The sequence below is a fragment of the Hylobates moloch genome, unplaced genomic scaffold, assembly GCF_009828535.3.
Source record: "Hylobates moloch isolate HMO894 unplaced genomic scaffold, HMol_V3 SCAFFOLD_21, whole genome shotgun sequence".
NCBI lineage: Eukaryota > Metazoa > Chordata > Mammalia > Primates > Hylobatidae > Hylobates > Hylobates moloch.
The window spans coordinates 49,508,030-49,535,936 of NW_026652296.1; the positions used below are offsets into that span (position 1 = coordinate 49,508,030).

General features: G+C 40.2%; 1 long non-coding RNA gene across 1 annotated transcript in view; it reads left to right on the top strand.

Annotated features, from left to right (window-relative positions):
- Positions 1 to 191: 191 nt before the first annotated feature.
- Positions 192 to 27,907, top strand: part of LOC131382183 (uncharacterized) — a 52,001-nt gene continuing 24,285 nt past the window's right edge. The window contains exons 1-2 of the long non-coding RNA XR_009211434.1: positions 192 to 336; positions 9,603 to 9,710. This is a non-coding gene — a long non-coding RNA (uncharacterized LOC131382183). The remainder of the gene's footprint in view (positions 337 to 9,602; positions 9,711 to 27,907) is intronic.

Genomic DNA, 27,907 nt, shown 5'->3' on the forward strand with positions numbered 1-27,907 from the left:
CGGGTTCCCGCCATTCTCCTGCCTCAGCCTCTCCGAGGAGCTGGGACTACAGGCGCCCGCCATCACGCCCGGCTGATTTAGAAGACTTTATTTTCAGAGGGGGAAACAATCCTATTACGGGGAAACACTGCTTTCAGGGAAGTCCAAAAGGGCTCAGAAGGGGGAGGGGGAGCTGCTGTATATGCCTTATGTTACCAGCCAGGTTCAGGTCTGTCCTGCTGGTGCACGGTAAATCAATTACTGTGACATAAGTTTTGTAAAAGAAAGAAGATTTATTCACAAGACTGCTGAGAAAGGAGGTGGGAGAACAGCTCTCAAAAGTCCGCCTCTCTGAAGGTAAGACTCAGAGATATTTATGGGTTAGGGAAGCGTGGAGGCCTAAGGCATGGGGAAAGTGATTGGCAGGGGGAAAAATGAAATAACAGGTTTGTTTTTCGCAAGTGTAGTCGAGGTTCACGGCATTTCACAGGACGTGCGTATAGAAAATGGAGAAGCTAGCATGAACTGAGGGTGGAGCTTTTGGCCCTCTCGTGTCAAAAGGCCACCTTTCAGGCACTTGTGCAGGCCCGGCTGAAGGATCTATGGCCTCAACTGGTTTGAACTGGACAGGAGCTGACTGGCCGGGCGCGGTGGCTCACGCCTGTAATCCCAGCACTTTGGGAGGCTGAGGTGGGCGGATCGCGAGGTCAGGAGATCGAGACCACGGTGAAACCCCGTCTCTACTAAAAAAAAAAAAAAAATACACACGCCGGGCGTGGTGGCGGGCGCCTGTAGTCCCAGCTACTCGAGAGGCTGAGGCGGGAGAATGGCGGGAACCCGGGAGGCGGAGCTTGCAGTGAGCCGAGATGGCGCCACTGCACTCCAGCCTGGGCGACAGAGCGAGACTGTGTCTCAAAAAAAAAAAAAAAAAAAAACATGAACTGGACAGGAGCTGGCCCAAGTTCCTAAATAACAATTGAAGTGACAAGTACCACTTGTCACTCATTTAAAAAATGAGTGACCTATACATGTTATCTATGACGTAGCCAGTGAAGGTTAAGTTGCTGTGTTCAGCAGGAAGGCCTTCGGCTACTGCGACCTTCAGCTTCATGGAAAAAGGAATTTTAAAAAGATATTAAAAAGCAAGCAACCACAAGCAAATAGGCCACACAGACCTGTCAAATTAACTCCTCAGTTTCACTTACAGTTCAGTCTTACATACATATTGAGCAGTGTTGCAGAAATTCTATGAATATTCACTGGGGAAGTCAGGCACTTACTTGCTCACTGGGTAAACATATATGTTACATACACCCTATGTTCACTTTGGGGTGGGGTTTTAGTATCAAAATGAGGTGGAATTCAGCTCTTTATGTCAAAAGGCGAACTACAGGGCACAAAGACAATTTGTGTGCAGTCTCCGCAAAGGGGCTCAAATTGGCTTATGGTCTGCAGCCATTCATCAATAATGAGTGCTTATAAAACTGATCCTCTGTCTAATGACAGCTGTGGATGACCACAAGGTTGTTGTCTGCTGGCTTCAGGCTGGTCTATCAGATTTGCTTAGGAAATTTTCCAGTTGTAGTTGTTTCAGCAGTGCTTTTCAGGAGCTGGTTTCTGCTTAATCACAGGAAGAACATAGCAATGAATAACACTGGGGTACATGAGCAATCCCTCATCCTCTTACCCAGGATATTCTGGGGGTTTTTTGGTCTCATTTTGGCCACAAAACATCCATTTCTTCTTTTTGTTGGGGTATATTTTAGAAGTAGATGCTTTTACATTTTTACAGATGAGGAAACCAACGTAAGACACCGGGTCAAGACACATTCAACCCAGTCTCTTACGTCTCCTTCACTTAGATTGCTTGCTCGGTGCTTCCTTCCTTTGAGCTGCTTTGGCTCACAGCAAAAACAATGGTATCTCTGTGGCCCTCAGGGTAAACGGATGAGACTGGAGGTGACTGGATGTTGGGGCTGTGCTTGGCTCACACTCCACCAAGGATCACCTTGGGGCTGAGAGTATGAGTATTTTAAGTGTCCATCTGCAGATATACAAAGAAACACACTTTAGGGTGACTTTAGAATGATTATTATGTATTTTTTTGACACAAGGTCTGACTCTGTCAACCAGGTTGGAGTGCAGTGGCATGATCTTGGCTCACTGCAACCTTTGTCTCCCAGGCTCAAGTAATCCTCCCACCTCCCACCTCAGACTCCTGAGTACACACAGGTGTGTGCCACCACATCCAAGTTAATTTTTTGCATTTTTGGCAGAGACATGGTTTCACCATTTTGCCCAAGCTGGTCTCGAACTCCTGAGTTCAGGCAATCCATCTAACTTGGCCTCCCCAAGTGCTGGCATTACAGGTGTGAGCCACAGTGCCCAGCCTAAAATAATTTTTGACAACAAAGATTGGTGCAGAAAAATAGTTTTCCTGATATGCACTCCTGCTCAGGTAACCGGAACACACAACATTCTCCTGTTTCCCCAGCAAATGGACAAGAGGCAAAGTACACTGATCTACAGCATTATGACATTTTACAAATCAAGGCTGATTCTACTTGTCAAATTATTTCTTGACTGTGAGCAAGTCCCATTGAGTCCTTTTCTGATATAATGGACAAATGCTTGGGTTTCTAGATTAGCAATAAACATTAAATGGTTTTAGAATCCCTTCCTCCATTTTTCTTTACCTGTGTTTTCCTCTTTTTTTTTTTTTTAACTGAGAGGAAGGATTCCCATAGGAAAACAAAATATTTTTGATATGCAGCAGATACTTTTTCGTGCGCGTCTGTGTGAAGAGACCACCAAACAGGCTTTGTGTGAGCAATAAGCTTTTAATCACCTGGGTGCAGGTGGGCTGAATCCGAAAAGTGAGTCAGCGAAGGGAGATAAGGGTGGGGCCATTTTATAGGATTTGGGTAGATAAAGGAAAATTACAGTCAAAGGAGGGGTGTTCTCTGGCGGGCAGAGTGGGGGGTCACAAGGTGCTCAGTAGGGGAGATTTTGAGCCACAATGAGCCAGGAGAAGGAATTTTACAAGACAATGTTATCAGTTAAGGTAGGAACAGGCCATTTTCACTTCTTTTGTGGTGGAATGTCATCAGTTAAGGCAGGAACCGGCCATCTGGATGTGTATGTGCAGATCACAGGGGATATGATGGCTTAGCTTGGGCTCAGAGGCCTGACATACTTGATTCTGAAATGAAAGTGTTTTGCTCAGCACTGGTGGAGAGGCTTAGTTTTGCCAGCTTTAGTTTTGCCATGCCTGTTAAAGAGTAATATACCTGTAGCTTTATTACTGAAGAGATGGGCTGTGTTTTAATATATGTGAATAATTATCTCTATAATGAAATTCTAATGGAAGGGAATGGCAATAGAACTGTATGTAATTAGAATTCAATCCAGCAAATCATTCATTGATGAAGAGAGAAAGAAAGAACCCCATCAAATATTTAGAATTTACATAAAGCTGTAGTGAGGGAAGTTCATAAACTTTCACAAAAGGCCTACTGTGTGACAGTCACAATACTCCTCTAAATTTTACACAACAGTACAGTGGTATTTATTATGACCCTATGTAAACGTTGCTGTTAGTTGCCTTGTCTCAAGGTGGGACCAACTCTGCGGTGTAATTCTAGCTCCAGAGCTGTTCATAGTATCAGGCAGAAGTTTGACTTTAGCTGAAACCACACGGCCTTTCTTAGCACCTTCTCCTAACTGTTTTGTGCTTTCTCACTCCCTTTCTTCTGAGAGCACATTTAACAAATTGCTCACACAAAATTCCCCATTTCAGACTCTGTTTCTTAGGACTCTGACTTCAGATACTCCATCTTATTAATGGGATTACTGAATTTAGCAGAGGTTAGAAACTGATCAAGGACATCCCAGATTGTACATGAAAGACCTGGTATAAAAACCTGTCTTAACTTTCCCAAGCGATTTCTTAGTGTAATTTTTATTGAGAGTTGGCAGCTGAGATAACTAAAACACTCTTCCGCCTGTCTCTGCATTTCACTACCTAAACTGGGCTGGTGAGCATGAATTAAGTCTTACCTCTGAATTGCTGCCTCCAGGTGGTCAGTATCTCTATTCAGATGTTGAAGCCATCTCAAACGCAACATATGTAAAACTCCACCCTTTGTTTTCCCTGAAAGCTTCCCTTTTTGCAGCCTGCTCTATCTCAGCTGATGGCAACTTTATCATTGCAACTGCCCAGCCAAAAACCTTGGAGGCGCCCTGGATTGCTGTTGTTCTCACATGCCCTACCTCGATTCCACCGGAGAATCAATTCTGTTTCTTGACATTCAAAATATAGTTAGAATCTGACCACTTCTCTCCACCTGCACTGTCATCACTCTGGTCTGAGTTGCCATTATCCCTTGTCTGGGTTGGTGCAAAAGCCTGTTAACTGGTCCCCCTCCCTGTGCTACATACAGTTCATTCTCAACACCACAGCCAGAGCAATCCTCTTGTTAGGCAGATCACTCTTCTGGCTCTCATTTCCTTCAGAGTAAAAGGCAAGGCTTAAAGTGACCTACAAGACCCTACAAAACAGGACCTGCTCCAACCCCACTACCTCTGTGGTACCTCTCCTGTAGCTCCTCCCCCTCACTCTCCACTCCCTTTTCACTGGCCTCTGCTGTTCCTCAAACACACTGGACATGCTTCTGCAGAAGAACCTTTCCATGGATGATTCTCTCTGCCTGGGCCACTGTTTCTCGAGATATCCGTACGTCTCCCTTTTTCAACCTCTTTGGGTTTTTGCTAAAATACGAGTTTTCTATTTAAATGGCCTTAACTCCAACTAACAAATGATTTCCTTATCATACTTTACTTTCCATTTTTTCTATAGCACTTACCTTCTTCCAACATACGGTGACGATTATTTATTATTTTTAAATATTTTACCCTTCCCTCCACTAGAATCTAACCTCATGAGAGCAGAGTCTTTGTCTGCTATTGGTCACGATATAGCCCATGTGTGCCTATAATAAACTAGCACTTAGTAGGCACTTAATATTTGTTGAATGAACTTTCTCTGTCTCAGTTTGAGTATCAGCCTTTTGATCAATATGGGAGCTGTACAGAATAATATTTTGAAGTTGAACGACCAGGGAAATAACAAGCAAAAATTTCCCCAGTATTTGATTATACTGTTGAGTTCACTGAAGTAGAGAATGTGCTTGTGAACACACACATACAGGTGTGCTCACATGTGCACACACACACATGCATATGCACACACATCTTTTGCTCCTGTTATCAAGTTGTTCTCCTTTTTCCTTTCTCTTTAAGGGACAACTTCATCCTTGAAGCAGTGAAGAACTGCACCACATATCAATCAAGGACATTGGAAAAATCACTTTTATTTGATTAGCAGCTAAAGAAGAGCACAATAGAAAATCAGTTACTTAGGAAATTTCAAATGAAACACCTCAGGTGGTCTATTTTAGGATGAGCTAACCACCTTAACTCATCTGAAAATTTAAAACAAATATTTTTTCCCTCTTAGGTTAGCATTTTCTACTCTGTCAAACGACATTTTGTCGTTCCTACACAAAATGGGAATACACACTTCATGCGGTGCTACAAAATCCACATTCCCATGGACTAAAATGCTAATGGCCTATTTCCATCTTGCTTGCTCATCAGTGTAGTCCCAAGCTGCTAAGGAAGTGATTATATCATAATAAATCTCTTCAACTTCATAAAAAGACATGTAAGCATATATACGGATTAAAAAGAAAACACTGGAGGAAGCCAGCTCGGAATAGGACAGTGTTCACTTTGAGGTGCAGGCCTCTGGGGAATTGAGGTAGATTTCTGGTGCACACCTCTTCTGAAGATTTCTACAGGCTCCGGAACACTTTGTGTTTCGTTGAACAAAGGTTTCAATTCCCTTCAAAGGTAATTACTCAATTTTTAAAATTAGGATGCTCCCTTCAAACTTTAATATTCTTTCACCTTAAAGAAAAAAGTAATACCCTAAAGGACTTAAAATATTCTATTGTGGACACTTTACTTCTTCAGTTGTATTTTTACCACTTAGATAACTGTGAAGTTTGCTCTTTCATCCATTTCCAAAAGAACATGGAATACAAGTGATATGATTGTTCTTTTGGATAAAACAAGTTCTGATTGTTTTTGGAGGTTATAATGTCTTGGTGTCACCACCACTTTGTGACAAAGCCCGAGTGGTCCATTGGTGATCGACAGTGATGGCTGTCCCGATGAAAGTGAAATCCCTGTCTATTACTAGCACAATATTGAATCCAGAGCCTAACGTGTTCCTGACTTCTCAGGTAATTGGCATTTACCCCAAAATAGCTTTTTAAAAAATGAGTGATCATTTAGAGTTGGAGGTCTTGCTCCATAAATATTCAAAGTTCTGTGCTGCAGGCACTTTTCAGAGTAAAGCCTGGAACTCCTCATTTATTGGTAAGATCTTTCAAACTGCTAACGGCAGACGTTTCAAACTCATCACAGTTTTAGAGAAATAAGGTAGTTTCCTTTCTGACACCATTTCTTTTTGCACATGCAGCATTTCACAAATGCAAAGACTTCAATCCTTACCCCAAATGAACACAGTGAGGGTGACCTTGAAAATATTGCTGAACTTGCCATTTACTTAAGCAGAGAGGATGCACCCCTCTGTTCCCTGCCCCATACACACCTTAATAAAATAACTAATGGCTTCAACAAAAAATAATATTAACCAGACAGGGTTAATGATTGAGGGGAGAGAGAGCTAACCATTATGATTAATAATGAAACTTTTGGGATGAAAGATTTACACATATTCTGAAGTTGCTGTGACTGTACATGCAAAACAAAACCAATACAGACTTTCGTGTTTTGCTAAAAAGAGATACAGACTGTGTGGATCCATTAGGTTGAGCTACCATTTAGAAACAATCAATTTGAAAAGAGAAGTTTATTGTGTATGACCTGGAATTCTTCCCTTCTGAAAACAGGTGCAGAGAGGCTACGTCTATGTGAGATGCATAAATATATTTTTGAGGGCATTTTTTCTTCCTACTCAGATACTTATTTTTATTCAAGATTTTTACATTGTCAATTAATTGCTAACTTCACTCCCATTCTTTGCTGCAAGGAACTGCTTTTTTATTAATAGGAGGAAGAAAAGGAAAAAAGACCCCACAGCTGCCCAAGTGGTTAAACTAAACATTTTCTGTTATCAACATCATCTGCCAAAAATAATGTCGAACATTATATGAAGAAGAAAGAGAAATATATTTGGAGGTTTGAAAACAATCAAAACATATTTGCAATACATTATTTTTTGAGGAAAAAAAAACAAAGAGATGCTTGCTTTATGTATATAAATCACAGCCACACATATACAAATACAAATAAGTGTTTGCTTATCTTAGTTCCTGAATTCTTCCTTAGCTAAAAGTTCATTTCTTCTGAATGTATAAGGGCCTTTGGATTTCTAGAATGCTCTTCAGTGAATGTATCAGTACCATTATTAAGATTCTAATGGGGCTGGGCATGGTGGCTCATGCCTGTAATCCCAGCACCTTGGGAGGCCGAGGCAGGCAGATCACCTGAGGTCAGGAGTTCGAGACCAGCCTGGCCAACATGGTGAAACCCCGTCTCTACTTAAAATACAAAAATTAGCTGGGCGTGGTGGTGCATGTCTGTAGTCCTAGCTGCTTGGGAGGATGAGGCAGGAGAATGGCTTGAGCCCAGGAAGTGGAGGTTGTAGTGAGCCGAGATCATGCCATTGCACTCCAGCCTGAGCAACAGAGCAAAACTCCATCTCAAAAAAAAAAAAAAAAAAAAAGATTCTAATGGTTACCTAAAGATTACAACTACATCCCTAAATTACTATTTTTACTTTTGTAAGAACATGGTTTACACGTAAGAAGATGTACCTTCAAATTTTTTTCTGGACCAATACTTTTCTTCTCCTTTTTAATTTTTTCAGACGTTAAAGAACAAAGAAAAAAACAATTTTGCAATTCATTTAAACTATAACTGTTTTATTAGTATATATTACAGCCATAGCTACTTAATACTAATTTAATTAATTAATATTTATTGTCTACAGAGTTCAGGAGACTACCACAAAACATAAACGAAAACCCGAGAAATCATATTTAATTGGTCAGCAGATTGTTCAGTTGTAGAACACTGTGTTTTTTTGTTTTGTTTTGAGACGGGCTCTCGCTCTGTCACTCAGGCTGGCACGCAATGGCACGATCTCGGCTCACTGTGACCTCTGCTTCCCAGGTTCAAGCGATTCTCCTGCCTCGGCCTCCCGAGTAGCTGGGATTACAGGCGTGAGCCACCACGCCCAGCTTATTTTTGTATTTTTAGTAGAGATGGGTTTTTGCCGTGTTGGCCAGGCTGATCTTGAACTCTTGACCTCAGGTGATCCGACTGCCTTGGCCTCCCAAAGTGCTGGATTATAGGCATGAGCCACGGTGCCTGGTGGTAGAATACTTTACTTCCTTAAAATTAAAATTGCTAAGTTTGTCTTCTTTTCCAACTGTTACAGTAGGAAGAAATTATTTCTTACAATTCACCTTTGTTTTCCTCTTCTTTGGTCCTCAGTTACAACTGATCTGGTAACAACTCCTGTGGAAAAACATGATCAAAATTGTTCCTAGCACAGAAGTTGATTAATATTTTATTTATCTTTTTCCATGACTCTTGGAAAACGTTTTTTTCCCATTTCATAGAGTGCTGTGTCTCAACGTGGTTGTCATTTTTCTAAATTCTACCCACCCTGAAATTTTAGCTCAAAAACAACTTTCTCCCAGGAGGTTCCTTCAACCATCCATTTCCTCTCCCATGCCAGAGTGAACTGCCCTTCCTTCACTGTTATCACATAGAACATGAACAATGCTTTCTGTACACCTTGAATTTTCTCCCATATTTTCGGCTCTGCCACATTACATACATGTTCTTAGTATACTGCATACTTTTGGAAAGCAGAGCATATGTCTCATGCATTTCTGTATTCTCCACTCCATTCAGCAAAGTTCACTGTATAAAGGAAGCTCTCTGCATATGGATGAAGAATAAATACATTTATGGTACTCATGATATATTTTAATTTTATATATAGGAACACATTGGGGATTAGGACAGGGTAGATGTCAAGGTTTTTCATGAAAACTATCATATTTAATATAGTCTTAATATTCTGTATTTCTCAGGTTAAAAAAAAAAGACACAAAAGTTCTGGTGACATGAACGTGAGTTCAGAACACACAACTAAAAAAGGAAACTTCCCAACACCATAAATACTGATCACGTTTTGTTTGTTTGAAATTTCCTGCTCCACAGTAACAGGAAAAGGACTAGAGTTGAGAGTTCTTTAGAGATACAATAGCTTCCTGGTAAATATAATACGAAAATGTATTCTAAACTGCTGTAGAATGGTGTTTAATGAATAATGAATGCCCTTGAAGGAACACAGGACAGTTTGTTTTAAGTGAAACTAAAATATAATTGAGAAACAAAAGTGGTTTTTTATTTGGTACCTCTGCTTTTTTTTTTTTTTTTTTTTAATTAAAAGAAGAGAGATGCGGAATGTCAGGAATTGTTTGTAAAATTAGCACACATTCCTTCCATTCACACAGAAAACATCTGACCCACAGCGGCCCCAGTTTGCTCAACCCAGTTGGCTACACTATGGATAAAGTGTCTGCTCTTCCAGAGCATCCTGCCTGCTGGAGACAGAACTCCGGGTAAGCAAAGTTGGATGGTTTTCAAAACTGTCATCGCTGGTAGATTTACAGTCTCAACGAGGCTGTCATTAAACTTAGTCAGTGACCCTGAGTTTGGAATAATCCCAAACTGGTGCTCTCAGCCGGGAGTGGACCAACGTCTAGGGAGCAATTAGGGAGAAATAACAAGTTTGAATTCTGGCATGTGGGGTGAGAGGTGAGTGGAAAAGAATTGAAATGCTGATTGGACAATGGTAGGTAATTTAGTGCTAACAAAAGAATGATTTCTCTTTGTGAGCAGTCATAGAGTTTCTCAGCAGTGTCAGCCGCCAGCGACGTTATCACAGTCAGTCTTCTCAAAGTTGAGAGTGCATCACGGTCACCTGAGGATCTTGTTAAAATGCAGATTCTGATGCAGCAGGTCTCGGCTGGGGCCTGAGATTCCACATTTCTAACCAGCTTCCAGGTGACGCTGATGCTACTGGTTTATGAAACACACTCTGATCTGAATAGCAAGAGTCTAGAGTTGCATTACCTAACACAGAATGTGAGCGCTGCAGGGGATAGTGAGCACCGCATTGAGATGCGCTGTAAGTGTCAAATGTACATCAGAGTGTTCAAAATTGAGATAAAATTTCAATACCAGAAACATTCTCCATTTAAAGCACAGTTCAGTGATTGTTAATGTATTCACAAGCTTGTGCAACCATTACCACTACTTAATTCCAGAACGTTTTTGTTAACACTAAAAAGAAATCCAGTACACTTTAGCTATCACCTGCCCATCCCCATCCCCACCTCCTCAGCCACCACTAATCTACTTTCTTTCTTTGAGGGTTTGCCTATTTCTGGACGTTTTGTATAAATAGGATCACATAATGTGTGGCATTTTGTATCTGGCTTCTTTCACTTAGCATAATGCTTTCAAGATTCATCCATATTGCAGCATGTATCAGTACTTTCTTCTTTTTTATGGCTGAATAATGTTCCATGGTATGAGTGAATACACCACATTGCATTTTTCTATTCACTTACTGACAGACATTGGGTTGTTTTCACTTTTATGGCTATTACAAATAAGGCTGCTATGAACATTCTTACACAAATATGTTTGTGAATATATCTTTTCAATTTCTTGGGCAAATGCCTAGGAATGGAATTATGGAGTCACATGGTAACTCACGTTTAAAATTTTGAGGCGCTATCAAGCTGCTTTCCAAAGTGGCTGAACCATTTTAGATTCCTGTAGCAGTGCATGAGGGCTCTGCTTTCTCTATACCCTCACCAACACTTGTTTTTGTTTATCTTTTGTTTACAGTCATCCTACTGGGTGTGCTGTGGTATCTCATCATGGTTTTGGATTTGCATCTCCCTAATGCCTAAATAATGTTGAGAAACTTTGCACGCACTCATTGGCTATTTGTATATTTTCTCTGGAGAATACACATCAGACTTTTTAAAAAAAATTTAGAGATTTTACTTATTAGACTAATTTTAGTTTTACAGAAATATTGGGTAGATAATACAGAGAGTTCTCACCCAAACAATTAACCTTATTATTAATATCTTAAATAGTATAGTGCATTTGTTAAAATTAATGAACCAATATTGATACATTATTATTCACTGAAATGTATATACTTTATTCAAGCTTTCCTTAGTTTTGGCTTAATATCCTTTTTCTGTTCCAAGATCCCACCCAGGATTCTACATTACATTCAGTTTTTTTTTTTTTTTTTGAGACAGAGTCTCGCTCTGTCACCCAGGCTGGAGTGCAGTGGCCCGATCTCGGCTCACTGCAAGCTCCACCTCCCGGGTTCACGCCATTCTCCTGCCTCAGCCTCTCCGAGTAGCTGGGACTACAGGCGCCCGCCACCACGCCCGGCTAATTTTTTTGTATTTTTAGTAGAGACGGGGTTTCACTATGGTCTCGATCTCCTGACCTCGTGATTCGCCCGCCTCGGCCTCCCAAAGTGCTGGGATTACAAGCGTGAGCCACCGCGCCCGGCCCTACATTCAGTTGTTTTATCTCCTCAGGCTCCTCTTGGCTGTGACAGTTTCTCAGGCTTCCTTATTTTTGATGACCTTGACAGTTTGAGGAATAATGGTCAGCTATGTTGTAAGATGCCTTTCATTGAGGTTTGTCTAATGTTTTTCTGAGGATTAGACAGAGATTATGGGTTTTGGGGAATAAACGGTCACAGAGAAAGATAATTCTATCATAACAATGGTACATATAATACTCTCAACATGATTTATGACTGTTGATACTGACCTTGATCACCAGGCTGAAGTGGTATTCACCAGCTTTTTCAGCAAGATTATTCTTTTGTAAAAAACAATATTGTTAAAGACTCTTGTCAATTTATTTTATACTTTGAGGTATATAGCATTCTGCTCTCACATTGCTGCAGAGAACTACCTGAGACTAGGTAACTTATAAAGAAAAGAGATTTAATTGGCTCATGGTTCTGCAGGCTGTGAAGGAAGCATGATGCTGGCATCTGATTGGCTTCTAAAGAGGCCTCGGAAAACTTACGATCATGGCGTAAGGTGAAGGGGGAGCAGACACATCACACGGCCGAGGAAGGGGGAGTAAGTACCACACAATTTCTTTTTTTTTTTTGAGACGGAGTCTTGCTGTCACCCAGGCTGGGGTGCAGTGGCGCAATCTCGGCTCACTGCAAGCTGCGCCTCCCGGGTTCACGCCATTCTCCTGCCTCAGCCTCTCCGAGTAGCTGGGACTACAGGCGCCCGCCACCACGCCCAGCTAATTTTTTTTGCATTTTTAGTAGAGACGGGGTTTCACCGTGGTCTCGATCTCCTGACCTCGTGATCCGCCCACCTCGGCCTCCCAAAGTGCTGGGATTACAAGCGTGAGCCACCGCGCCCGGCCAGTACCACACAATTTTAAAAGACCAGATCTTGTGAGAACCCACTACCATGAGGACAGTACCAAGAGGATGGTACTAAACCATTCGTGAGAAACCTGCCCCCATGATCCAATCACCTCCCACCAGGTCCCAACTCCAATATTAATGATTGTATTTGGACATGAGATTTGAAGGGGGGCAACACCCAAACTGTATCAGGGTATAATCCAATCCTGTTTTGTTGCCAAAATTATTTCGGCTGTGCCTTTGGACAAACTCCTATCAGTGTGAAGTTGTTTCTTTTGTTGTTGTTGGGCGTTTTTGTTTTTGTACTTCTTTACTTTCTAGCACTACAAAATGAGATCGGTGCGGGGCGGGGTAGGGGGCACTAGCTATGAATGTTACTACTGTAGTGTCCTTTCCTATAGGCCCTCTCAGCTCACAGAGCAATAAACTATATACGCATATACCAAACATTGAATATACACATATCTGTAAATATTTCTACATGTAACCATCTGTATCTAAATTTCAGGTGATAGTAAATATACACAGGAGTTCATACTGATGTCTCCAACTCTAGTCTGTTACCATATGGATTATGTTAGCCTTCTCCCTTTGCTTATCTGTGGGCACCTACCTCAGCCATTAACTTACTTTAGTTATTCAATTTCAGGGTAAAGTATAGCAGTGGCAGAACTGTTAACCTGTGTCTCCTTAGGGAACAACTTTACCAACTAGAGTGCAGTTCTTTTGTAGAGTCACTCTTGCCTTTATCCTTAAAGGCTCTATTTCATTTTCAAAGTTACTTAGGTCGGCACCATTTTCCCCACCCCAATGTCTGAATTTGTTTCATACATTTGTAATAAAGTTATATTGTGTTGTTACAATCTGTACTCTTTTGGGGGAATTCCAGGACCTTCTAAATAAGCATTTAAAATTAGCACATATCAAAGATCAGTCTTTGTGTTATTAATTTCCATGGGTATGACAAATGCATAATATCATGAATCCACCATTATAGTATCATACAGAATAGTTTCAACTACTCTAAAAAATCTGGTTCTTTTCATCTTATTTATCCCTCTCCATCTTCTCAACTCTGGCAGCCACTAATTTTTTTTTTTTTTTTTTTTTTTGCTTTCTATATTAGTTTGCTGGGGCTTCTATAACAAAGTCCATAGACTGGTATTTTCTTCTAACAACAGAAATTAACTTCCTCACAGTTCTGGAGGCTAGAAGTCTGAAACCAAGGTGTTGACCAGGGTGGTTTCCTCTGAGGCCTCTCTTTCGGCTTGTAGTTGGCTGTCTTATCCCTGGGACTTCACATGGTCTTTCCTCTGTGCATGTCTGTGTCCTGATCTCTTCTTATGAGGACACCAGTCATACTGGATGATGGCCGACTCTAATGACCTTATTTTAATTTAGTTACCTCTTTAAAGACCCTGCCTCCAAATTCAGTCACATTCTGACAAGGGTTAGGACTTCAACATCTGAATGTTGGGGGGAACACAATTTGGCTTATATCATTGTGTAGTTTTACCTTTTCCAGAACACCACATGATTGGAATTATATAAGGTATAGCCTTTTCAGACTAGCTTCTTTTACTCATTAACATGTATTTAAGATTTTTTCCACGTATTTTTCTGGTTTGGGAGCTTATTTCTTTTCATGAATAATATTCCATTTTATGGGTGCATCAAAGTTTATCCATTTATCTGTTCACCTGTTGAAGGGTATTTTGGTTGTTTCTAGCCTTGGGAAAATATGAATAAAACTGCTATAAATATTTGTGTATAAGTTTTTGTTTAGACATAAGTTTTCCAATAAATTTGGTAAATACATAGGACTGCATTTGATGTATCTAATAATAAGACTATGCTTAGCTTTGCAAGAAACTGCCAGAGTGTATGTCAAAGTGTCAGTATCATTTTGCATTTCCATCAGCAAAAGAGTTTCTGTTGCTCCACATACTCATCTACATTTGGTAATATCAGTTTTCTGTATTTTATACATTCTAATAGGTGTATGATGATATCATTGTTGTTCTAATTTGTTGTTTAATTCCCTAATAAACATGATGTTCAGCATCTTTCCATGTTTGTTTGTCATATCTATATCTTCTTTGCTGTGATGTCTGTTTATATTCCTTGCACATTTTGAAATTGTGTCGTTTGCTTTCTTATTGTTGAGTTTTACAAGTTCTTTATATATTTTTAATACAAGTCCCTTATGTGCTCTGCAAATATTTTATCCCAGTATTTATTTTCATTCTTGTATCTTTCACAAAGCAGAATTTTTTCCACTTTAATAACGTTCAACCTATCAAGTTTGTGTTTGCTTTTGTTTTCTTCATGGATCATGCTTTTGGTGTTATATCAGAACCTCATTGCCAAACCCTAGGTCACCTAAATTGTCTGTGTAATCTAATGATGAGTCTGTCAAAGCCATTCTTCACTTCTATTATAATGTTTTTTTATTTCTAGCATTTCTTTTTTATTCTTTCTTAGAATTTTCCTCTCTGTGCTTATATTACCCATCTTTTTTTATGTTGTCCACTTTTTCCATTAGCGTTCTTAACATAGCTAAGATATAATTAACTTATTAATTAGTTATTTTAAATTCCTTATCTGATACTTTCAGAAATTTGTGTCATATATGATTCTTGGTCTGATGCTTACTTTATCTCTTCAGACTGTGTGTGTGTGTGTGTGTGTGTGTGAGTGTGTGTTTGCTTTTTAAAATGTTTTTTGTTAAAAACTGAACATAATGTATTCTGTGGTAAATAACACTTCAGCGTGATGTTTTTATGTTTGAGGTTTGTTTAATGGTTGTTGTAGTTTAAGGTGTCAGAGGTTTCAGTTTCTTTTAGCATTTCCTTTTTTCTCTTCTTTGGTATTTAGGTTTTCTTAAGAACTCCTTTTAAAGTAAGATCTGTGTCTTTTATCTCTTTCAGTTTTAATTTACTGTTATGCTGGAGTGCTGTTGTGGTATAAGGTATAGGAGATAGTGAACATTCTCTATAATCTTATCACTAAATCTCAGTCTTCTAGTAGGTCTGAGCTCTTGGACTGTGAAGTCCAGAAGTGTTTGTCAGTCTTTTTAATTTTTTTTCTCTTCTTAGGTGAGACAGGAAGGCTAAAGGGGCTAGAGTTGGGCAATTGTTATTTTACTGGGAAAGATAGGGCTCTGGTACAGTTTTTCCTCTGGGAGAATGAGGCTTTGTTATGGAGCATACTCTAGTCTATTTTAGAATGGCTACGTTAGCCTAGTGTTCCTGTCATTCCAGCTCAAGTGCATGAATGGTGAATGAGTCTTCCAGTAATTCCAGCCCCCAGGCTTTTTCATTTTTCCAGTTGAGGCCCAAGACATCATAAAATAGACAAGCCATTCCCTCTGTGCTCAATCTGAATTTCTGATTTACAAAATCTTTGAGCAAAACAAAATTGTTGTTTTAAGCTCCTAGGTTTTGGGATAATTTATTATGCAACAACAGTAACTAGAACAGAGCCATTGGAAGCTTGGAATATGATATGATTGTATTTATATTTTAAGAAGGCAACTCTGGCTGTTCTGCAGAGAATAAACTATAGCAAAGCAAAAGTGGGTGGAGAAAGTTGAGGCTATTATAGTTGCGCGGGAGAATAAGGTGAGTGCATTGGGTAGGGTGGTTTTGGTAAATAAGACAGAAGATATGGTAGGATTCTGAGTATAGCTTTAAGACAAGCCCAAAAAGATTTGTAGATAGATCACGAGGTACAAGAGAATGAGACTAGTCAAGGATGACTCCAGGGGTTCTAAACTGAGTAACTGGGAGATAATGGAAGGAGGAACAGGTTTTGAACATATTACGTTTATGATTTCTAGTAGGTACTCCCATGAAGATTAGGGTTTTGAGAGATACATGTGACTACAGTTTAGGGTAAAAGTGGAACTGAAAAAATAAAATTGACAGATATCAAAACATAAATGATGCTTACAACTATATGGTTGGATAGTATAATTTAAGAAATAACCATAGTTAGAGAAAAAATAATGTCATTAAACTGAGCCCTAGAATACTCTAACATGAAGAGGAGGAGCGGGCTGTAACATGAAAGGAGGTCATGAAGTAGCAGGAAAACCAGCAGATTGCAATGTCCCAGAATCGGTGTGGAGAAAATGACTTACAGAAAGCAGAGTCATCCAGTGATTTAAATGGTGCTTGTGGATCCGGTGAGTTTGGGAATGAGAGTCAACCATTGCATCTGGCAATGTAAAGAGAAATGATATTGTGGTTAAAGGGACATATGGGGATAAAGGAAATATTGTTGAAACCGAGATATGTTACAGCATATTATAGAATGTTTGTATGTGCTAAGAATAATTCAATAGAAAGGGGGAAAATTGAGGATCCAGAAATGAGACAAACACCTGGAAGAGTGAAATACTTGGATGAGCAAGTAGTGATAAGGTCCAGAATCCATGTGGAACACGGAGAAAGAAAGCGTCTTCCAATAGAGGGGACTGAACACACAAGCTCTGAGCAGAAATATTGGTAAATTGGATTTTATAGAAGATGGAATTCCCTTTGATTATTTTATTTTTCTTATTGAAATAAGAAGTCACACATTGATGAGAAGGAAGGGGCTGGGAGCTAGAAGTGAGTGTACTGAGGAGGTGTAAAATAGTTATCTCAAAAAACAAAAAAAAAAGAAAAAAAAGAAAGAAAAAGAAGAACAGATTGACCAGGGAATTACAGAATTTCTTAGGTGGCCATTGAGGTCAGTGATCATGAATATAAGATGAAGCCATTTGGTAGTTTTTTTCTCCTACTATGTTCAACTAATTTTTTTTTTTTTTTTTTTTTGAGACAGAGTCTCACCCTGTCCCCCAGGCTGGAGTGCAGTGGCGCAATCTCAGCTCACTGCAAGCTCCGCCTCCCGGGTTCACGCCATTCTCCTGCCTCAGCCTCCTGAGTAGCTGGGACTACAGGCGCCCGCCACCACGCCCAGCTAATTTTTTTTTTTGTATTTTTAGTAGAGACGGGGTTTCACCGTGGTCTCGATCCCCTGACCTCGTGATCCACCCGCCTTGGCCTTCCAAAGTGCTGGGATTACGGGCGTGAGCCACCGCGCCCGGCCTGTTCAACTATTTTTTGAGAGTCAGTGCAGAGAATTTAAACAGGACTTGGAGTTTCCTTTCATGATTACAATAGAGGGAGAGGGTGAAATAATAGAATGAAAATGGCATGGGTTAGATTATTGTTTCCAGTTTTCAATTTCTCTTGTAAATAGGATTATACATCTACACCTCTTGCCATGTGACTTGTAGCACCTTCCACTAACCATTGTCTTCTTGACCATGGGCCCCGTCATATGACTTTCTTTGGCCAATAAAATAGGAGCAGATGTGATGTGAGCAGAGACTTTACAAATGCTTGCATGTTTTGATGGCTCTGCTGAGCTGCAATTACCACAAGAAAAGCCTGCTCCAGGCAGTGTCCTGTCCTAGAATGAAGCAATGTGGAGCAGACCTGAACCAAGCACGCAGATTGACGCAGAGCTGCCCAGTTGCCCTGCAGATACATGATTCAGAAATAAATGCCTCTTCTCATCTGCCACAGTGATATATGTATGTATGTGTGTGTGTGTGTGTGTGTATATATATATATACACATATATGTATACATATATATATTTTTTAAGACAGGGTCTCCTTTGTCTTCTTCTAAGCTGCTATGGCATGATTAAGGCTCACTGTAGCCTCGACTTCCTGGGCTCATGTGATCCTCCTTCCTCAGCCTCTTGAGTAGCTAGGACTATAGGTATGCACCACCATGCTTGGCTATTTAAAAAAAATTTTTTTTTTTTTTTTTTTTTTGTAGAGATGAAGACTGACTATGTTGCCCAGACTGGTCTTGAATTCCTGGGCTCAAGTGACGTTCCTTCCTTGGCATCCCAAAGTGCTGGAATGTATTTGTTATGCAATATTATTTCAGCAGAATTCTGATTAATACAGGAGAGAATGATCACACATGTGAAAGTATGAGGGTGTCATCATAATGATGAATGGACTCCAAGCCAGAGAAGGAGGGAAGTAAAGCCATGAAAGAGGAGACAGACAGTAATGTTAATGGATTAGAAGTCACATCACAGAGTGAGGGAGTCCGGCTGTTAGAAGGGGTGAGCTGGGAAGACAGGAGATAGTGTTTAGAGAATGGGATGCTTAAACTTGAGATTTGGACAGGGCAAAGTTATTGGTCTTGAGAAGAAAATGACAAGGCGGAGGGCATGGTCATGGAAATGCATGGCTGAGGTAGGGGGGCAGTGCAAGGGAAGATTGTGCAGGATGAGGAGAGCAAACATCTGAGAGGTCCGAGTGATGGGCAAGTTGTAATGCATAGATATCAAAATGACCAGGAATGATAACTGGAACAGTGTTGGAGCTCAAGAAGTAAGAAGATCGTTAAGATCTTCAATGAATGAAGAAATTTCTGCTAAAACTGTCCATGGCAGCAACAAGAAGGGGTAGCAGATGGTGTAGCCTAATGGCAAGTGATTCACAAAAGGCCAGAGTTGTGGCTCACACCTATATTCCTAGCACTTTGGGAGCCCAAGGCAGAAGGATCTCTTGAGCCCAGGAATTCAAGACCAGCCTGGGCATCATGGTGAGACCCCTGTCTCTATAAAAAAATTAAAAATTAGCCAGTGGTGGTAGTGTTTGCCTGTAGTTCCAGCTACTCAGGAGGTGGGAGGATCCCTTGAGCCTGGGAGGTTAAGGGTGCAATGAGTGTGACTGAACCACTGCACTCCATTCTGGGTGACAGAGCAAGACCCTGTCTCAAAAAAAAAAAAAAAAAAAAAGAGAGAGAGAGATTCAATGATACAGTCATCTAAGGAGAAGAGAGAAGAGAACAATTATTTGGAAGCAAGTGAAGAGGAGTAGAGATTCTTCCAAATTCAGCAGTAAATAGAGTGATAATTTTAAAATTGCAGCTAGTCCTGGCGATGGCTGCAGGGAGCAGTATTCTTAGGAGACCACATGGTTCCAAATAGAGCCAAATAGAGAACAGGATTTGTTTCAGAAAGATGTGGCTATTGGAGGTTTGCTGCTGATGCACTGTCTAGGTTAAAGATGACAGAGGAAGGGCTAGAGGATCAGGAAGAGATTAGATTGGGTTAGACAGAAGGATAAATAGGGTTAGTTAAGGATGAGCACCCAGGACATACAGGATAACCCGGACATTTTTGGCAACCAAAGTAAAGAGGAAAACAAGGCACGAGGGGATTGTTTCTGTCATGTTTTGGTGCAGGCAGTTTTTAGTGGAGTGTGAAGAGGGACTTGCCAAGCATTAAGGAGGATCTGTGGGGTCTCCTTAGTACATGACTTCAAGGCAGAGGGAGGTGGATTTACCAGGACTTTTTGGTTTCTTGCAACACATCTGAAATTAGGCAAAATATCTCTTCACTGATCCTTACTTAAATTCTATCTTTTTTTTCCCTCTTCTCTCTCCTGTTCCTATCTTACCTCTCACGTCTGCTATCTTTGAGGATTTAATTTTTTTTCCTATCCTCTGGACAAAGAAATGTACTCATGACAGGGTTCAAGAATCAGATATTACTGTTGTTATTCTATTCTTAATTATGACAAATTACCTGCTGTTCCTTAATCTCTGCTGAACATCTACTATGTATCAGGCATTGTGCTTACTGCTTCATTCAAATTATGTTGTGTAAACCTCATGACAACTGTATGAGGGGAGACAATTGCTCTCATTTTACAACTGAGAAATGGAAGCTTTGAGGACTTCAATACTGTATCCTGGGCTACTCAGATGACATGAGCTTGAATGAGGGTTTATACCTGGGATTCTAGGCACTGGCTCCAGAGTGATTCATTAATCTAACATGTGGCTGATTGCTCTGTGGAAGTCTGTGCGTAATTCTTAAATTGAAGCCTTAGCAACAGGTGGAGAATTATCCCCTCCTCTGTGCCATTTATTTTTTCACACTAGATTTGTCTTTATGGTGGCTCAACCTGTGGTGACTTCAACTGCATAGGCATCTTTTTTCTCCTTTGGGCCAAAAGGTCAACTTCTTGTTGAACACTGCATCTGGCAAAGTGCTCTGCACACAATAAATGCTCAAAAGAATGTATTAGTTGCATGAATTAAGAGTTACCCAGGCACCTAGTTAAGTCTTCATCCTTAGGCATATATTAAAATGAATCAGGGAGTTTTTAATTTTTAAAAAAGTCCCAATGCTCAAGTCACACCCCGGAGTGATTTAAGTTGGAATCACTGATGCTGGGCCTAGGCGTCAGTATTTTCAAAGCATCCCAGGTGATTCTACTGGGCAGCCAAAGTTACAAATTCTTGCTCTGAGGGAGGCAGGCTAATAGTTGCTGGTTCTGCCTAAGATATAATTTCATTTCTATGATATGGGATGTGAGATGCAAGAAGCAGCAAGTGCTATAGTAACATCCATGTAAAAAGATGTGGAATGTTAACTTCGGGCCTTTCTCGTTCCACACTATTTCCCAGAGGCAAGGCTGTCATGTAAACATGTAAACACCTTCTCACTCCATTTGATTTTGCCACTGTCTTCTTGTTTTTGCCACTTCAACCAAGTACCTGCATCTAGCTTTCACTTGATTTGCATCCAGTTCTGCCTTTGCTGCCATGAGCTTACTTGGCTGCTTAGTAGACACAGTAATCACTCCCAGGAATTGCATTTGAAAGCAGAATGAAATCTTCATAATTTGCACTATTCTGAGATGCATTCATCCTAATGGAGGTGACTGAGTCATTAAGGCTGAATTTGAGAAGCATTATTGGCTTTGTGTGCTGAGTCCTTCTAAGCCACCTGGCAGTTAGTGACACTCTTCAGGCAGTGCTAGCTGGTGCAAGCTGACAGAGAGCCTCAAACAAAAAGGGAACTGAAGCAACCTTTGCCATTAGAACTCTCATGTATTTGTCCCGGGGAAGCTGTAAAGAAGAGTCTACATTTATACATGTGAAAGGGATCTTAAGTGTTGGTGGTAGGAAAACACTCAACTAACTATAGAGAATTTGTTTCTTTGCTCCTTTGGGCTTTTCTTAACTCTTTCTGGGCCTCTGGCAGATTGATTTCAAGGACTTGCCATAATTATTCCCTCCTTCTCTGTATTCACATTACTTGTAAGACTGTGCAGCTCCTCCCATCCCAAAATAAAGTCTATTTCCCCCCACTCCGTGAATCTAGGTTGGCCTCATGACCGGCTATGAGCAATAGAATTCAGTGGATGTGATGCTCCAGTTCTGAACTTATCCTCAAAAGGCTTTGCACACGTCTTGTAATCCTGAGCTGCCTGCTGGAGTGTAAAAACTGACATCGAGAGAAGACAGTTGTCTCAGACCATTCTAGACCAGCCAGCCTACTGACCTCACACATGTCGGAGAGTGCAGCTATGACAGCAGAGTGCCTATGTGACTGTGTATTAGGCCATTCTTGCACTATTATAAAGAAATACCTGAGACTGAGTAATTTATTTGAAAAAAGAGGTTCAATTGGCTCACGGTTCTGCAGGCTTTATAGGAAGCATGGTACTGGCATCTACTCGGCTTCTAGGGAGGCCTCAGGAAGCTCACAATCATGGTGGAAGGTGAAAGGGGAGGAGGCATCTCACATGGTGAGAATGAGAGGAAGGCAGGGGTGGGGGGAGTTACCACACATTTTTAACTGACAGCACTAATGGGATGGTACTAAATCATTCGCTAGAAATCCAGCCTCACGGGCTGGGCGCAGTGGCTCATGCCTGTAATCCCAGCACTTTGGGAGGCCAAGGCGGGAGGATCACAAGGTCAGGAGATCGAGACCATCCTGGCTAACACGGTGAAACCCTGCTTGTACTAGAAATACAAAAAAAAAAAAAAAAAAAAAAAATTAGCTGAGCGTGGTGGCTCGTGCCTGTAGTCCCAGCTATTCGGGAGGCTGAGGCAGGAGAATTGTTTGAACCCGGGAGGCGGAGGTTGCAGTGAGCCGAGATCACGCCACTGCACTCCAGCCTGGGCAACAGAACGAGACTTCATCTCAAAAAAATAAAATCAAAAGAAACTCAGCCTCACGATCCAGTCGTCTCCCACCAAGCCCCACCTCTTATAGTGGAGATTACAATTCAATATGAGATTTGGTCGGGGAAAAATATCCAAATTATAACTGACCTGATATGAATGCATGGATCCAACCAAGATCAGAAAAGCTGCCCAGGTGGCCCATAAGCTCATGAGTAATAATTCTTATTATTTTAAGCCATTGAGTTGTGGGGTCGTTTGTCAACAGCAATAGTTAACTGATAATGACCTCAGTTATTTTGCCTTTAAGGGAAGGATAGTGATTGATATCTAAGGCACAGCGGTTTTAACTGAGGCTGTGCACTATAATTGTCTGTGGATGTCAATCTACCTGTTCTGTTTCTATTACAGACTAACTGAAGCAGGGTGACTGGGCTCCAACTTCTATGTGCTAATAAATTTCACAAGTGGCTATGATGCACAGCCAGAATAAAAAAATTCCTTCAAGGTTTTCTTCTGGCACTCACAGTGTATTATTCTGAGACCCCTTTTTAAGGTTATACTCTACTCTAAAGGCATATAGTAAGTAAAGGCCCAGATAAAGTTGGAATTACATTAGGCCATCTGCAGAAAGAAGGAACCCAGACTCTATAGTGAACTCAGGAAAAGGCAACATGCCCTGAGCCTGAGCACACTTACTGGCATATTACTTTTCTTGAAGATCTCTGTGTTGGCCAGTAACTATTTTCTTGTAAAAACAGAAACTCACTGCATAAGTAAGTGAATTTATTCCATGGATTCAAGAAATTCTCTCAGAATGCATGACAGAAAATACAGCCGAACTTTGCCAGTCATGGACTTGGAGATCAGTGGCATCAGGAACCCAGGATATCTTGCTTGCTCCAGCACACCTTCTACTTCACCTTACCTCTCCCACCACAAGAATTTCCTGGTTCCTCTGTACACATCTTTTATTTTATTTTCTTCCTTTTCAAAGACTGCCTTCCTTTGATTGCCCATTAGCCTGCCTAGCACCCCTACAGGGAGATTCAGCCCTGGAATTTGCCTGACATTCCAGTTGCAAAGAACTTAATCTTTTGTGTCCTAATTACAAACTGCCAGGAGGAGAACTCTGATTGGTCCGCTTCAAATTAGAACTGCAAACTGGGTCAAACCATCCATGACAGGGAGTGCTGCCATGTTCTCTAGGGCTGCCCCTCTGGACCTGTCTGAGAACAGGTTCATAAACAATAAATCATGGGCTGAGGGGAAATGGTTTATGAATGTAAGGAGTTTTTGTCAGGTTTGTCAAAGATCAGATGGTTGTAGATGTGTGGTATTATTTCTGAGGGCTCTGTTCTGTTCCATTGGTCTATAGCTCTGTTTTGGTACCAGTACCATGCTGTTGTGGTTACTGTAGCCTTGCAGTATAGTTTAAAGTCAGGTAGTGTGATGCTTCCAGCTTTTGGCTTAGGATTGTCTTGGTAATGCGGGCCCTTTTTTGGTTCCATATGAACTTTAAAGTAGTTTTTTCCAATTCTGTGAAGAAAGTCATTGGTAGCTTGATGGGGATGGCATTGAATCTGTAAATTACCTTGGGCAGTATGGCCATTTTCACGATATTGATTCTTCCTATCCATGAGCATGGAATGTTCTTCCATTTGTTTGTGTCCTCTTTTATTTCATTGAGCAGTGGTTTGTAATTTTCCTGGAAAAGGTCCTTCACATCCTTTGTAAGTTGGATTCCTAGGTATTTTATTCTCTTTGAAGCAATTGTGAATGGGAGTTCACTAATGATTTGGCTCTCTATTTGTCTGTTATTGGTGTATAGGAATGCTTGTGATTTTTGCACATTGATTTTGTATCCTGAGACTTTGCTGAAGTTGCTTATCAGCTTAAGGAGATTTTTGGGCTGAGACGATGGGATTTTCTAAATATGCAATCATGTCATCTGCAAACAGGGACAATTTGACTTCCTCCTTTCCTAATTGAATACCCTTTATTTCTTTCTCCTGCCTGATTGCTCTGGCCAGAACTTCCAACACGATGTTGAATAGGAGTAGTGAGAGAGGGCATCCTTGTCTTGTGCCAGTTTTCAAAGAGAATGCTTCCAGTTTTTGCCCATTCAGTATGATATTGGCTGTGGGTTTGTCATAAATAGCTCTTATTATTTTGAGATACGTCCCATCAATACCTAGATTCCCTATTTAATAAATGGTGCTGGGAAAACTGGCTAGCCATATGTAGAAAGCTGAAACTGGATCCCTTCCTTACACCTTATACAAAAATTAATTCAAGATGGATTAAAGACTTAAATATTAGATCTAAAACCATAAAAACCCTAGAAAAAAACCTAGGCAATACCATTCAGGACATAGGCATGGGCGAGGACTTCATGACTAAAACACCAAAGGCAATGGCAACAAAAGCCAAAATTGACAAATGGGATCTAATTAAACTAAAGAGCTTCTGCACAGCAAAAGAAACCACCATCAGAGTGAAGAGGCAACCTACAGAATGGGAGAAAATTTTTGCAACCTACTCATCTGACAAAGGGCTAATATCCAGAATCTACAATGAACTCAAACAAATTTACAAGAAAAAAACAAACGACCACATCAGAAAGTGGGCAAAGGATATGAACAGACACTTCTCAAAAGAAGACATTTATGCCACCAAAAGACACATGCAAAAATGCTCATCATCACTGGCCATCAGAGAAATGCAAATCAAAACCACAATGAGATACCATCTCACACCAATTAGAATGGCGATCATTAAAAAGTCAGGAAACAACAGGTGCTGGAGGGGATGTGGAGAAATAGGAACACCTTTACACTGTTGGTGGGACTGTAAACTAGTTCAACCATTGTGGAAGTCAGTGTGGCAATTCCTCAGGGATCTAGAACTAGAAATACCATTTGACCCAGCCATCCCATTACTGGGTATATACCCAAAGGATTATAAATCATGCTGCTATAAAGACACATGCACACGAATGTTTATTGTGGCACTATTCACAATAGCAAAGACTTGGAACCAACCCAAATGTCCATCAATGATAGACTGGATTAAGAAAATGTGGCACATATACACCATGGAATACTATGCAGCCATAAAAGAAGGATGAGTTCATGTCCTTTGCAAGGACATGGATGAAGCTGGAAACCATCATTCTCAGCAAACTATCACAAGGACAGAAAACCATGCACCACATGTTCTCAGTCATAGGTGGGAATTGAACAATGAGAACATTTGGACACAGGGTGGGGAACATCAGACACTGGGACCTGTTGTGGGGTGGGGGGAGGGGGGAGGGATAGCATTAGGAGAAATACCTAATGTAAATGATGAGTTGATGGGTGCAGCACACCAACATGGCACATGTATACGTATGTAACAAACCTGCACGTTGTGCACATGTACCTTAGAACTTAAAGTATAATAAATAAAAAAGAAAAAAAAGAATGTAATGAGTGACTTTTCTAGAACAATCTATTAGATTTTCGTTAGATCAACACATAGAAAGAAATCAACCAAATTTCTAAAATATTTAAAATTTGATCATATCAAATCACTGTTGCTTTTTTCAGTTTTCTTAAGGTATTGTTGGCAAAACTGAATAAATTTAAGGTGTACAGTATCGTGATTTGATATACATATGTATTATGAAATAATTTCCACAATCAAGTTAGTTAACACATCTATCATCTCACATTGTTCCTTTTTTGTGGTGAGAACATTTATAATCTACTCTCTTAGCAAATTCAAGTACACAATACAATATTGTTAATTATAATCACTGTGTTGTACATTAGATCCCCAGAACATATACAGAGGATAATAAGAAACGATTATGAACAATTATATGCCAACAAATTGGATAATCTAGAAGAAATAGATAAAGTACTAGAAATATACAACCTACCAAGACTAAATAATAAATAAATAGGACATCTGAATGAACCAATAACAAGTAAAAATACAAAAATTAGCCAGGTGTGGTGGTGGGCACCTGCAATCCCAGCTACTTAGGAGTCTGAGGCATGAGAATTGCTTTAACCTGGGAGGCAGAGGTTGCAGTGAGCCAAGATCGTGCCACTGCACTCCAGCCTGGGTGATAGAGCGAGACTCAGTCTCAAAAACAAAACAAAACAAAAAACCAAAACCAAAAAAAAAAAGACAAGAAAAAAGAAGTAAGAACATTGAATCAGTAGTCAAATCCTCCAACAACAAAAAAATCCTAGGACCAGATGGCATCACTGTGAATTCTACCAAACATTTAAACAATTAATGCCAATCCTTCTCAAACTCTTCCAAAATGCTGAGAAGGAGAGAATAGTTCCAAACTAATTTTATGAGGCTAGCATTACCGTGATACCAAAGCCAGAGAAAAACACTACAAGAAAAGAAAATTACAGGCTAATATCCCTGATGAACATAGAGGCAAATATCCTCAACAAAATACTAGTAAACCAAATTCTACCACACATTAAAAGGATTATATACCATGATATATAATGGGATTTATCCCAGAGCTGTAAGATGGTTTAACATACACAAATCAGTTAATGCAGTACATCACTTTAACAGGATGAATAAATAGCAGAATAAAAATCATATAACCATCTTAAGAGATGCAGGAAAAGTATTTGAAGAAATTCAGCATCTTTTCATGATGAGAACTCTTAGTAAATTGGGTATGGAAGGAATGTATCTCAACATAATAAAGGTCACAGCCTCACAACTGATATCATACTTAATGGTGAAAACCTGAAAGGATTTTCTGTATGATCAAGACTAAGACAAGAATGCCTACTTTAACCACTTCTATTCAACATAGTACTGGAAGTCCTGGCCAGAACAGGTAGGCAAGGAACAAAACTAAAAACATCCAAATCAGAAAGAGAGACATAAAATTGTCTGTTTGCAGATGACATGATCTTATATATAGAAGACCCTAAAAACTGCACCAGAAAACTGTTAGAACTAACAAATTCAGTAAAGTTACACTATAGAAAATAGACATACAAAAATCAATTATAATTCTATATAATAATGATAAACTATATGAAATACAATTTTTTAAAAATTCCATTTACAGTAGCATTGCTGTGGTTTAAATGTGTCCCCCAAAAAGCATGTTTTGGAAACTTAATCCCAAACGCAATAGTGTTGGGAAATGGGGCCTAGAGAGGTGATCAGGCCAATGAGAGCTTTGCCTTCATGAATGGATTAGTTATCACAGGCGTGAGTTTCTTATAAAAGAATGAATTCAGCACCTTTTCTCTTTCTGTCACACATGCACCCT